The sequence below is a fragment of the Sesamum indicum genome, linkage group LG4, assembly GCF_026168435.1.
Source record: "Sesamum indicum cultivar Baizhima isolate 11 linkage group LG4, ASM2616843v1, whole genome shotgun sequence".
Lineage (NCBI taxonomy): Eukaryota > Viridiplantae > Streptophyta > Magnoliopsida > Lamiales > Pedaliaceae > Sesamum > Sesamum indicum.
This window is the reverse complement of record NC_142660.1, coordinates 5,491,048-5,501,834: the sequence shown is the minus strand read 5'-3', so window position 1 is coordinate 5,501,834 and position 10,787 is coordinate 5,491,048. Positions and strand designations below refer to the sequence as shown.

General features: G+C 35.6%; 1 pseudogene; it reads left to right on the top strand.

Annotated features, from left to right (window-relative positions):
• Positions 1-4,373: 4,373 nt before the first annotated feature.
• On the top strand, positions 4,374-7,226 carry LOC148788313 (uncharacterized; annotated as a pseudogene).
• The last annotated feature ends 3,561 nt before the right edge of the window (positions 7,227-10,787 follow it).

The window sequence follows — 10,787 nt, the reverse complement described above, 5'->3', positions numbered from 1 at the left end:
TGCATAAAATTGGTTGAGTCTTACAATATATAAGAGTTATAATGATACTAGAATGTGTAATAAAATTATCATAACACAATCATAAAATGTGGACATAAACTTTAGTACATCCTCTATATAACATTTCTGTGATTGCAGGGGATCCCCCCGCACCTCTCCTACACCATCGGGTGTACAGAATTTAATCGTCATATGATAAGTAGAGATTACAGCCTGGAAAACAATAAAGGTAGGTCTCCTCTCGATGACATTATAAGTTGAGGATATATCCACCACCAAGAATTTCAATAGACAGGTTTTTCAAGTGGACCTGGCTCCTAGGGTTAAAAGAAGCAAGATCATGCTATGAGGGTACTGCTTCTCTTGTGAAGCCATACAAAGAAGTATTCACTTTTTCCAGGGGGATGTGTCGCAACTGCATTTCGTTAGAGGCTTCCCCAAACAATGTCAAATGAGCTTTCTGAATCTATGAAAGTTCGCCCTACTTCATAGTTGGCTAATAATGTGCCTCCCTTACTTGTGTCTTTCTGCATGGTGAGAATCGCCCACGATGGTTCCTCCTGCTATCATCCTTATGACTCCTTTACGGGGAGGGTAGCTAGTCTCGGCCCTGCGTCCAGACACAGTCCTGGACCCTTCCTTCAGGAGGGATTCTGGGTTGGAAACTTTCGCTTCCTTTCATTTGTCAGCCTCTTGTTTTTTATATGGTCTTGTCCCTTGAGCCTTCTTCCAATGCACATATTCCTGTAGATATCCATTTTGGATAAGTCTTTCAATTTCATTCTTTAGATGTCGGTATTCCTCGGTAGTGTGACCATAGTCATTGTGAAAAAGGCAAAATTTATCAGACTTGGGGTAATGAGTGTCATCCCTAGACGACTTGGGGCGAGCTAACAGATCTTTCCCCTCTACTGCGATGAGGGCCAGAGTAATGGGTTCAGTCAATGGGATGTACACAACATTTATTTTCTGGAAAGGTGGTTTTCTGTCGCAAAAATCAATTCGGGTTTCTTAGAGTGAGCATCCTCCTTCTTTCCTATATTTTTTCTCCGAGGCTCTCCCTTTTGGAGGCTTGGCATTTTCTATATTGATGTATTTGCAGCATGAGCTAGGAGGGCATCAAACTTGGAAACGAGCTTCAGAGCTAAAGACTTGAAGAAGAGTTTGTCCAGGAGTCCTTGTGAGAAGGCACTAGCTTTTACCTCCTATATAGCGGAGGGCACCTCCAATGCAGCTGCATTGAATCTTGTCAGTACTCCTTCAAAGGTTCGTTCTCCCTTTACCGTACAACAAAGAGACTAAGCTCTGTTTTTTGAAGTTTTTTGCTACTAGCAAGTTGATGTAGAAAAAGGGATCGAAACTTTTGAAAACTTCCTATCACTTCCACGGGCAATTAATTGAACCATTGTTGAGCCGCCCTGGTAAACATAGTGACAAAGACATGGCATTTGATCCCATCCATATATCGATGAAGGAAGGGTGCATTTTCAAAGTGTAAGAGTTGCTCTTGGGGGTCGGTGGTACCATCGTACTCAATAATAGCTGGGGTGCGACAGCTTGCTGGGAGCTCATCTGCCATTACTGCTTCTGTGAAGGGGACGCCCTGTTGTACCTCCGAGAGGTACAACAGGGCGTCCCTACAATTTGTTACTGAATGTCTTAGAGGCCTTTCTGCAAGCATTCCAAGCGCACAAGCCACTGCGGGGGCACCTCATATTGGGATAACTGCGGGGTTTCCTAACCTCCTATCGTTGGGGGTGCGAGGGGGGTGGGGGCAAGGATTTCTCCCTCACCATTTTCTTCTAGGGCGTCCATGTTAGACGGAGTTGTTAGCCAGTGGGGACTAGTGCTGCCACCTGCTCCCAAATGGCTGTCGAGATCATTTGTTGGGTAGCTCCTAGGAGTGCTGGGAACAACTCCCTCAATGAAGTATCAGAGGAAGTTCTGCGACGAGGAAGCTCAGTCACCGGATCTGTAGGCCTGGACGGTGCTGGGACTGGTGCTTCGTTGGTAGGGGTCAAGGATGTCCTGAAGACAACCTACAAAGCCTGGGCATTACTAGGTGCCTCCACGGATTTCTGCTTGTTTGGTGCATTGCTAGGTGCTTCCATTGTTACTCACGTCTTCAATTCTATGTTTTGTATAGACAGTGCCAATTGATGCATGTGGAAATAGCACGGGTTCTACAAGCTTGGATAGTCATTTTGGATCTATGCTACCAAATGTAAGGACCTCGAACTTGCAAAACAACACGTTAGCACTTCGACACCAACTTAGTACTGGATTTAAGAGAAGATAATCGTAAAAATTGAAATGTAATAATAAATTGAGGTATGATGATCAAATCGTTAGAGAGAACATGCTTAGTTCATGAGAGTGCGCTTGATGAATGCTAATAACAATACTCGAAAGTTTGGAGAGTGTCCCCTGCTTGAGGGGTCAAACTTATATTTATAGAGGTGCCCCCACACAGTCAGGGTTCCTTCATTTTCTGAGGAAAAAGATAAGGGTGGTTAGATAGACCATGATTTACCTTTATCTTCCGTTAAACTGGTTTTTGATCATGTATCTTCTAGTCGAGGGAGACCCTTGCTGGTGAGTACTCCTAGCTGTGAATGAGTCCAAAGCTCTAGGGAGACCTCCTTTGAACTATGTCTTCCAGGCTGGCTAGGAGGCAGACTAGACAAGCAAGGGATATACCATGTAGGAGCAGCTAAGTGTGAACTTTGGACTGGTCAACTTTATTGGGCTGAGTCCAAAGGTGTCTTGGGCTTCTACCCTCCTTCACGGGTTGATAAGCTTCCTAGGCCGTTGGAGTTAGTGTGTTGGGTAGCCTTGAACCATTTTTGTTCTTTTTGTGCCATATGCATCAATGGTAATTTATATTTTTAATCTAATTGACTAGAAAAAATTGATTGTATACATATATATATATGTTGCATGCATAATATGTAAGTTATTAAGTCATATTTATTTGATATTAATGAACTAATGAGATGGATTAAATGAAGTATCAATGTATGAGGATAGAAATTGAAGAGTAATGTTTTATATCAAATACAACATTAATTAATCAGTCTATTAATTTATATTCTTACCCTTAACAATAAAAATCTCGGAGATAATTTAGTCAATATTATATATATTATGTATATATGAATGGATACACCTCTTCATATTCTTTTTTAATACCCATTATGTTATACCCTTTTGTATCCCCCATTATGATTTGCAATTAAAATAGTTATGATGTATTTTGTAACCATAATTTTGGTGGTCTATAAATACCACCATGTATTTCATTTGTAAAGAGAGTTTTTGGAGAGAATAAGAAAGTGATTTTGTTGAAGAAATACATATATATTTTACTTTATATTCTATACGAGTGATAGGCCAATAAACTTAGAATTTCTCTAAGTTTATAACATGTTATCAGCACGACATTACGTTACGATCGATCAAGGTATAATGTTAATTTTATTAGTATAATTTTTATTTTTTTTGTTTGTTTACCTCTACAATATCATAGTTACTTTTATTCTTGAATATTGCATAATAAAATATGAGTAATTATATTTTATATTTCAATGTCTCCTGAAGTAGACATATATATATATAAATTCTCGATTTCATCCCCTGAAGTGGATGTGATATTGCCTCCAGAAGTAGGCATATAATTCTTGATTTTATCCCCTGAAGTGGATGTGATATTGCCTCCAGAAGCAGGCATACAATTCTTGATTTTATCCCCTGAAGTGGATATGTTCTATAAAATTTCATTGCTTCCTGAAGTAAGTAATGAGTTAAAATCATTTCCAGCAGTAGGTGAAATATTTTGTACCAATTATATGCAATATCATCCCTGAAGCGATGATAATATAATGTTAAATTTTCTCACCACCTGAAGTGTTTTGAGATAATGGCTTGATCAAGAAGCCCGATGCTTCTTCGTTTATTTATTTGATTTGTGATAATTTTTCGTTGTTATATCTATCGTTATATGACTAACTTGAAGTTAATTTTACTAACTTTGCCCACATAGTTTTCTTTCATATGCCCATGTATGTATTTTGCATGTTTTGCTAATATATTTATGTGCAACAAAATTTATTTGTTAAGAAAATGATTTTGGCATGAATACCATTTAATTGCTATTTGTAACATTATAAGATTTAAGCCAAACTTAAATATATTTAATTCCATGTATGCATGCCATAATAATTCATACTAATTACATGGTAACTTATATGTAACTTAATGTTAGTAATATTTAATGTCATTTTTACTTTATATCATGTGTAATACATATTATTTTACTTTTATGTATATGTTGAATATTATGCTAAAAGTGCATATTAACTTGTTGTAGCTTAATGGCCAATCTCACAAAATTGGATTTCGTTGCTGTTGATGTTTTTGGAAAAAACTACCTATCATGGGTTCTTGATGCCGAACTACATTTGGCAAGTAGCAAATTGGGAGAAACAATAAAAGAAAATACTATTGCTTCTGAGCAAGACTGTGCTAAAGCAATGATTTTGCTTCGTCATCATCTTCATGAGAGCCTGAAGTCTCAATGTTTAACAGTCAAAAGTCCTTTTCAACTCTGGAAGAGTTTAAAGGATCGATTTGACCATCAAAAGACTGTTATCTTACCACGTGCAAGATATGAGTAGATACAATTGCGACTGCAGGATTTCAAAACGATTGCTAAATATAATTCTGAAATGTTTTGAATTGTATCAAACTTGAGGTTATGTGGAGAAGATGTGACGGATGAACAAATGTTGGAAAAAATATTTTCTACTTTTCATGCATTCAACCTTGTACTCCAACAACAGTATAGGGAACGTGGGTTCAAAACCTACTCAGAGTTGATTTCATGCCTGCTTATTGCAGAAGAAAATAATCAGCTTTTGTTGAATAACCATCACACCCGACCCACTGGTTCCAAACCACTTCCTAAAATCTCAACGGCATTGCCTGAAGCAAATGCTACTTCTTCACGAAAGGGGCGGGTCGATACCATGGCCCACCGTGAGGCCATTCTTATGGTCGTGGTCGTGGTCGCGGTAATGGTCGTGGTAATACATGGATTAATCCCAATATTCAGAAGAACATGGGAATAAGGCAAAGAATCAACAAGAGAAAACTACAAATGAAGATCTTTGCTATAGATGTGGGATGTCTGGGCATTGGTCCCATACCTATCGTAGGGCACAACACTGGTCAAATTATATCAGGCTTCTGTAAAAGTGAAGGGTAAAGAAGTTGAGACTAATTTTGTTGAGCCTGGAATCTCAGGCAATACCCACATGGATGCTTCAGATTTTTTTCAGTCTATTGAAAACGATGACAAAAATCTCCCTGAGCTGCCCTTACAGTTGGTGACATTACTGAGGATTTCGACATGCTTGTTGATTAGATTTGTCTCATATGTCATTAGTATGTTTCTATTATTTAGTTATGTTTACTTTCATTGTTAGGGTATTTCTTTTAATCTTGTAATGTTTTTATATTTTATGAATGAAGTGTTTCTTTTACTTATTATATATCTATTACATTTATATAGAATGGATTAAGCCATTACAAATCTCAATGACAAGGAATATTGTCTTGTTGATAGTGCAACTACGCATACAATTCTGAGAAACAAGAAATTTTTCTCAAACTTGTTAATGACAAGAACAAATGTGAGTACTATTTCAGGAGTTAGTAATCTTATTGAAGGCTTCGGAAGAGCTACAATCTTGTTACCTGAAGGAACAAGATTACATATCAATGATGCATTATATTCTAGTAAATCACAAAGGAACTTATTGAGTTTTAAGGACATTCAACAAAATGGTTTTCATATTGAAACCATGAATAAAAATAGTATCGAATATATGTGCCTTACAACATATAAAACTGACCAGAAGCAAGTTTTAGAAAGAATGAGAACATATACTTTTGGTTTATATGGCACTTGATAAGCTCCGTTGAAACACATAGTATCACTAACCCGAAGTTAGTTGATCAAAGTATTTTTACTTTGTGGCATGATAGACTTAGCCACCCAGGTAAAGCAATGATGTATAAGATCATTGAAAATTCACATGGACACCCACTAAAGGACCTGAAGTTCCTTGTTAAAAGTGATTTTATATGTTCGGCTTGTTCTCTTGGAAAATTAATTACAAAGCCATCTATGACAAAAGTGAATGTAGAATCTCCTATGTTTCTTGAACGAATTCAAGGAGACATATGCGGGCCAATAACACCGTCATGTGGCCCATTTAAATACTTTATGGTGTTGATTGACGCATCAACACGTTGGTCACATGTAAGCTTGTTGTCAACACGAAATGTTGCTTTTGCAGGACTATTAGCCCAAATTATTAAATTGAGAGCTCATTTTTCTGATTATCCTATTAAAAGGATAAGGTTAGATAATGCGGGAGAATTTACTTTTAAATCCTTCAATGATTATTGTCGATCAATTGGATAATTGTGGAGCATCCAGTTGCTCATGTACATACTCAAAACGGCCTGGCAAAGTCGTTAATTAAGCGGTTACAATTAATAGCTAGACCCTTATTGATGAGGTCAAAATTGCCTTCATCGGGGGGGGGCATGCAATATTGCATGCAGCGGCTCTAATTCGTCTTAGACCTACCGCTTACCATAAATTTTCTCCATTACAATTGGTCTCCGAAAGAGAACCAAATATATCTCATTTAAAGGAGTTTGGTTGTGCGGTGTATGTCTCGATACCCCCTCCTCAACAAACTAAAATGGGGCCACAACGGGGACTGAGAATTTACGTTGGTTTTGAGTCTCCCTCAATTATTAAGTATCTTGAATCAATGATCGATGATCAATTCACTGCTAGGTACTTGGATTGTCAATTTAATGAGAGAGTATTCCCCGCATTAGGGAGAGTAGATAAGGAGATTAAAAGGAAAGATATTGCATGGAATACAATATCTATATCTTTTATGGATCCACGGACAAATGATAGTGAACTTGAAGTTCAACGGATCATACATTTGCAAAGTGTTGCAAATAGGCTACCAGAAGCATTGATAGATACCAAAAAGGTCACAAAATCATATATTTCGGCTGAAAATGTTTCAGCTCGTTTAGAAGTCCCTGAAGCAATTCTCAATAAATCAAACGCATCTGAGTCACAAGTACGCCGCAAGCGTGGTAGACCACTTGGCTCTAAAGATGCAAATCCTTGAAAGAGAAAGGAACATATCGTCTCAATTAATCACGATGCTAATGTGACCACTAGTGTCTCTAAGGATAAAACTCCTGAAGCAGTTTTATCTGATAATTGTAAAAGTAATGAGCAAGATTCGAGGACAGTTACGAGATGTCTATTAATTATGCTCATAACAGTTTACGTTGGTATCGAAAAGAAATTGAAATGAATGATATTTTTGCCTATTCTGTAGCCGTCCAAATCATGGATGAAGATGAAAATGATCCCTCAAACTATGGAGGAATGTAGACATCGAAATGATTGGAAAAGTTGGAAAAAGGCCATACAAGATGAGCTAGACTCGCTAAATAAGTGAGAAGTATTTGGACCAATAATTCCAACACCAAAAGATGTCAAACCTGTTGGTTATAAGTGGGTGTTTATACACAAGAGAAATGAACGAAATGAAGTTGTAAGGTACAAAGTTAGACTTGTGGCCCAAAGTTTTATTCAAAAGCCCAGAATTGATTATACTAAAACATATTCACCTGTAGTGGATGCAACCACACTTAGATTTTTTATTAGTTTATCAGTAATTGAACAGCTGCAAATGCAGCTCATGGATGTGGTAACTGCATATCTGTATGGGTCATTGGATATAGAGATCTATATGAGAATCCCTGAAGGATTAAAAATGCCTGAAGCATTACAGTCAAAGTCTCGTCATATGTACTCCATCAAATTGAAAAGGTCCTTGTACGGACTTAAACAATCAGGATGTATGTGGTACAATCGTCTTAGTGAGTACTTATTAAAGAAAGAATTTTGCCATAATCAAATAAGTTCATGTTTATTCATAAAGAGGACAGAGTCGGGATTTGTAATCATAGCTGTGTATGTTGATGATTTGAATATTATTGGATCTCCTGAAGAGATTCAACAAACAGCTGATTACTTAAAAAGTGAGTTTGAGATGAAAGATTTAGGCACTACAAAGTATTGTCTCGGCCTGCAGTTCGAACATACTAAGGGTGGAATTTTCATTCATCAATCGAACTATATCGAAAAAGTCCTTAAGCGTTTTCATATGGACAAAGCTCATCCATTGAGTATACCTATGATAGTTCGATTGCTTGATATTAATAAAGATCCGTTTCGTCCTCCAGCACATAACGATGAGATTTTGGGTCCAAAAGTACCATATCTCAGTGCAATTGGTGCATTGATGTATCTTGCTAATAATACCCGACCAAATATAGCATTTTCAGTTAATCTACTAGCAAGATATAGTTCAACACCAACAAAAAGACACTGGAATGGTGTTAAACATATTCTACGTTATTTACGTGGAACAAATGACATGGGACTATATTTTGAAAGGCATGATGATGCCAAAACAACCAAATTAGTTGGTTATTCAGACGCGGGGTATTTATCTGATCCACATAAAGCTATATCTCAATTTGGATATGTATTCATGTATGGTGGAACTGCTATTTCATGGCGTTCAACCAAACAGACTTTGGTAGCCACCTCATCAAATCATGTAGAATGAATTGCATTATACGAGGTTGGGTGTGAATGTTATGGCTTAGATCACTAATACATTATGTGCATGAATTATGTGGACTGGAATCAATCGGAAAAGTCCCACAGTAATATATGAAGACAATGCGGCATGCATCGTCCAAATCAAGGATGGTTATATTAAAGGCGACAGAACCAAGCACATATTACCAAAATTTCTCTCCACTCACGAGCTTCAAGTGGAAGGCAAGGTTAGTGTTCAACAAATTTCATCAAGTCAGAACTTAGCAGATTTGTTTACGAAGGCATTAGCAACAAATGTGTTCAAACAACTCGTACGTAATATTGGCATGTGACACCTGAAAGATATCTGCTTCAATTGAGGGGGAGATTATACAACTGTACTCTTTTCCTTAGCCTTGGTTTTTATCCCATTGGGTTTTTTCAGGCAATGTTTTTAACAAGACAGGATTTACATGATAAAGAGGTATGCATTCAAGGGAGAGTATTATATATATTATGTATATATGAATGCATACACCTCTTCATATTCATTTTTAATATCCATTATGTTATATCATTTTGTATTCCCCATTATGATTTATAATTAAAATAGTTATGATGTATTTTGTAATCATAATTTTGGTGGTCTATAAATACCACCATGTATTTCATTTGTAAAGAGAGTTTTTGGAGAGAATAAGAAAGTGATTTTCTTGAAGAAATACATATATATTTTACTTTATATTCTATTAGGAGTGATAGGCCAATAAATTTAAATTTGTCTAAGTTTATAACAGTCAAGTTAAAAGAGAAAGAAATGTTTAGATAGATTATCTTTTTATATGGATATAGGTATAGATTTAGATATAGAATATAGATATAGGTATAGATATAGATACAACACGGTGTATCAGTATCATACTGAATACCGAATTTGACCAAAATTGATTTATTCAATACGAACTGAAATTTTCAATTTTGTTCCATACGATTGATTCACCAAACCGTGCACACCTTTGGTTCACATATAGTTGTTTACAATTTTTAAATTAAATTAATTTAATTTGACAATTTAAAAGTAAAAGTTGTAAAACAATTTTTTTTTTCAATTTATTAGCATACACGTTTATTTTGAACCCTTGTAAATATTTTTTTTTTTTTTTGAAGGGGCAAATACCCCCTATTTACTTAGAGTGTGTTTGGTTAGGTGAAAAGTGGAAGTAAAAATAAATGTATAAGAGATAATTTAGTATTTGGTTCTAGAGAACAGATGGAAGTGAAGTAAAATTCGATGTATATAAAATTCCTCCGGAGTCTAATTTTATTTTCGTTCAAATTGGGCGAAAAAGTGGAAATATAAAGCCAAAAAGATAAAAAAATAAATTTTTATTTTTATTTACTCTATTACCCCTATATATATAATGTCTCTCCAATTCTTTTCTCCTTCCCGTAGATAATACAGTACAAATTGTCAAAAAAAGATAACAAAATCGCTGAAAAACTACTGTATCGAAGTCAGCAATCAGGTAAACAATGTTGTTAGTAGTTTTTATTTATTTAAACTGAATAGTTTAGGATAAATGAACAATACTCATTTAATTAATATTTTTATTAATAAAAAATATTCTTATTCTTATTTGATAAATATTTTTTGTGATATACTAAAATTATATTAGTATAATATTATTTATTTATTTTCTAATACTAAATGAAGAGAAGAGTTGTTCAGTAAAATTATAAAAATTAATCTTTTATTCTCAATCTGTTTTTCTCATAAAGGGAAAGTATTTGAGATTCACGCCCCTTCCAATCAACATACAACTTGAAAAAAAATTAATTATTTTTCCCCTCCCTCTCCCCCTTCAATTTTTATTTTCTTCTCACTTGAACCAAACAAACCCTTACCCTCACAAAATTGTACATTTTTTTGTAATATTGTAAATTAGATATCTTGAAGGGGTCATAGAGAAACAACCTTAGAAATCAGGGGCTTAAAGGAAAAATAAGGAAAATCAGGGGCTTAAAATGAAAAATAAGGAAAATCAGGGGCCCATATCTGAATCCTCCG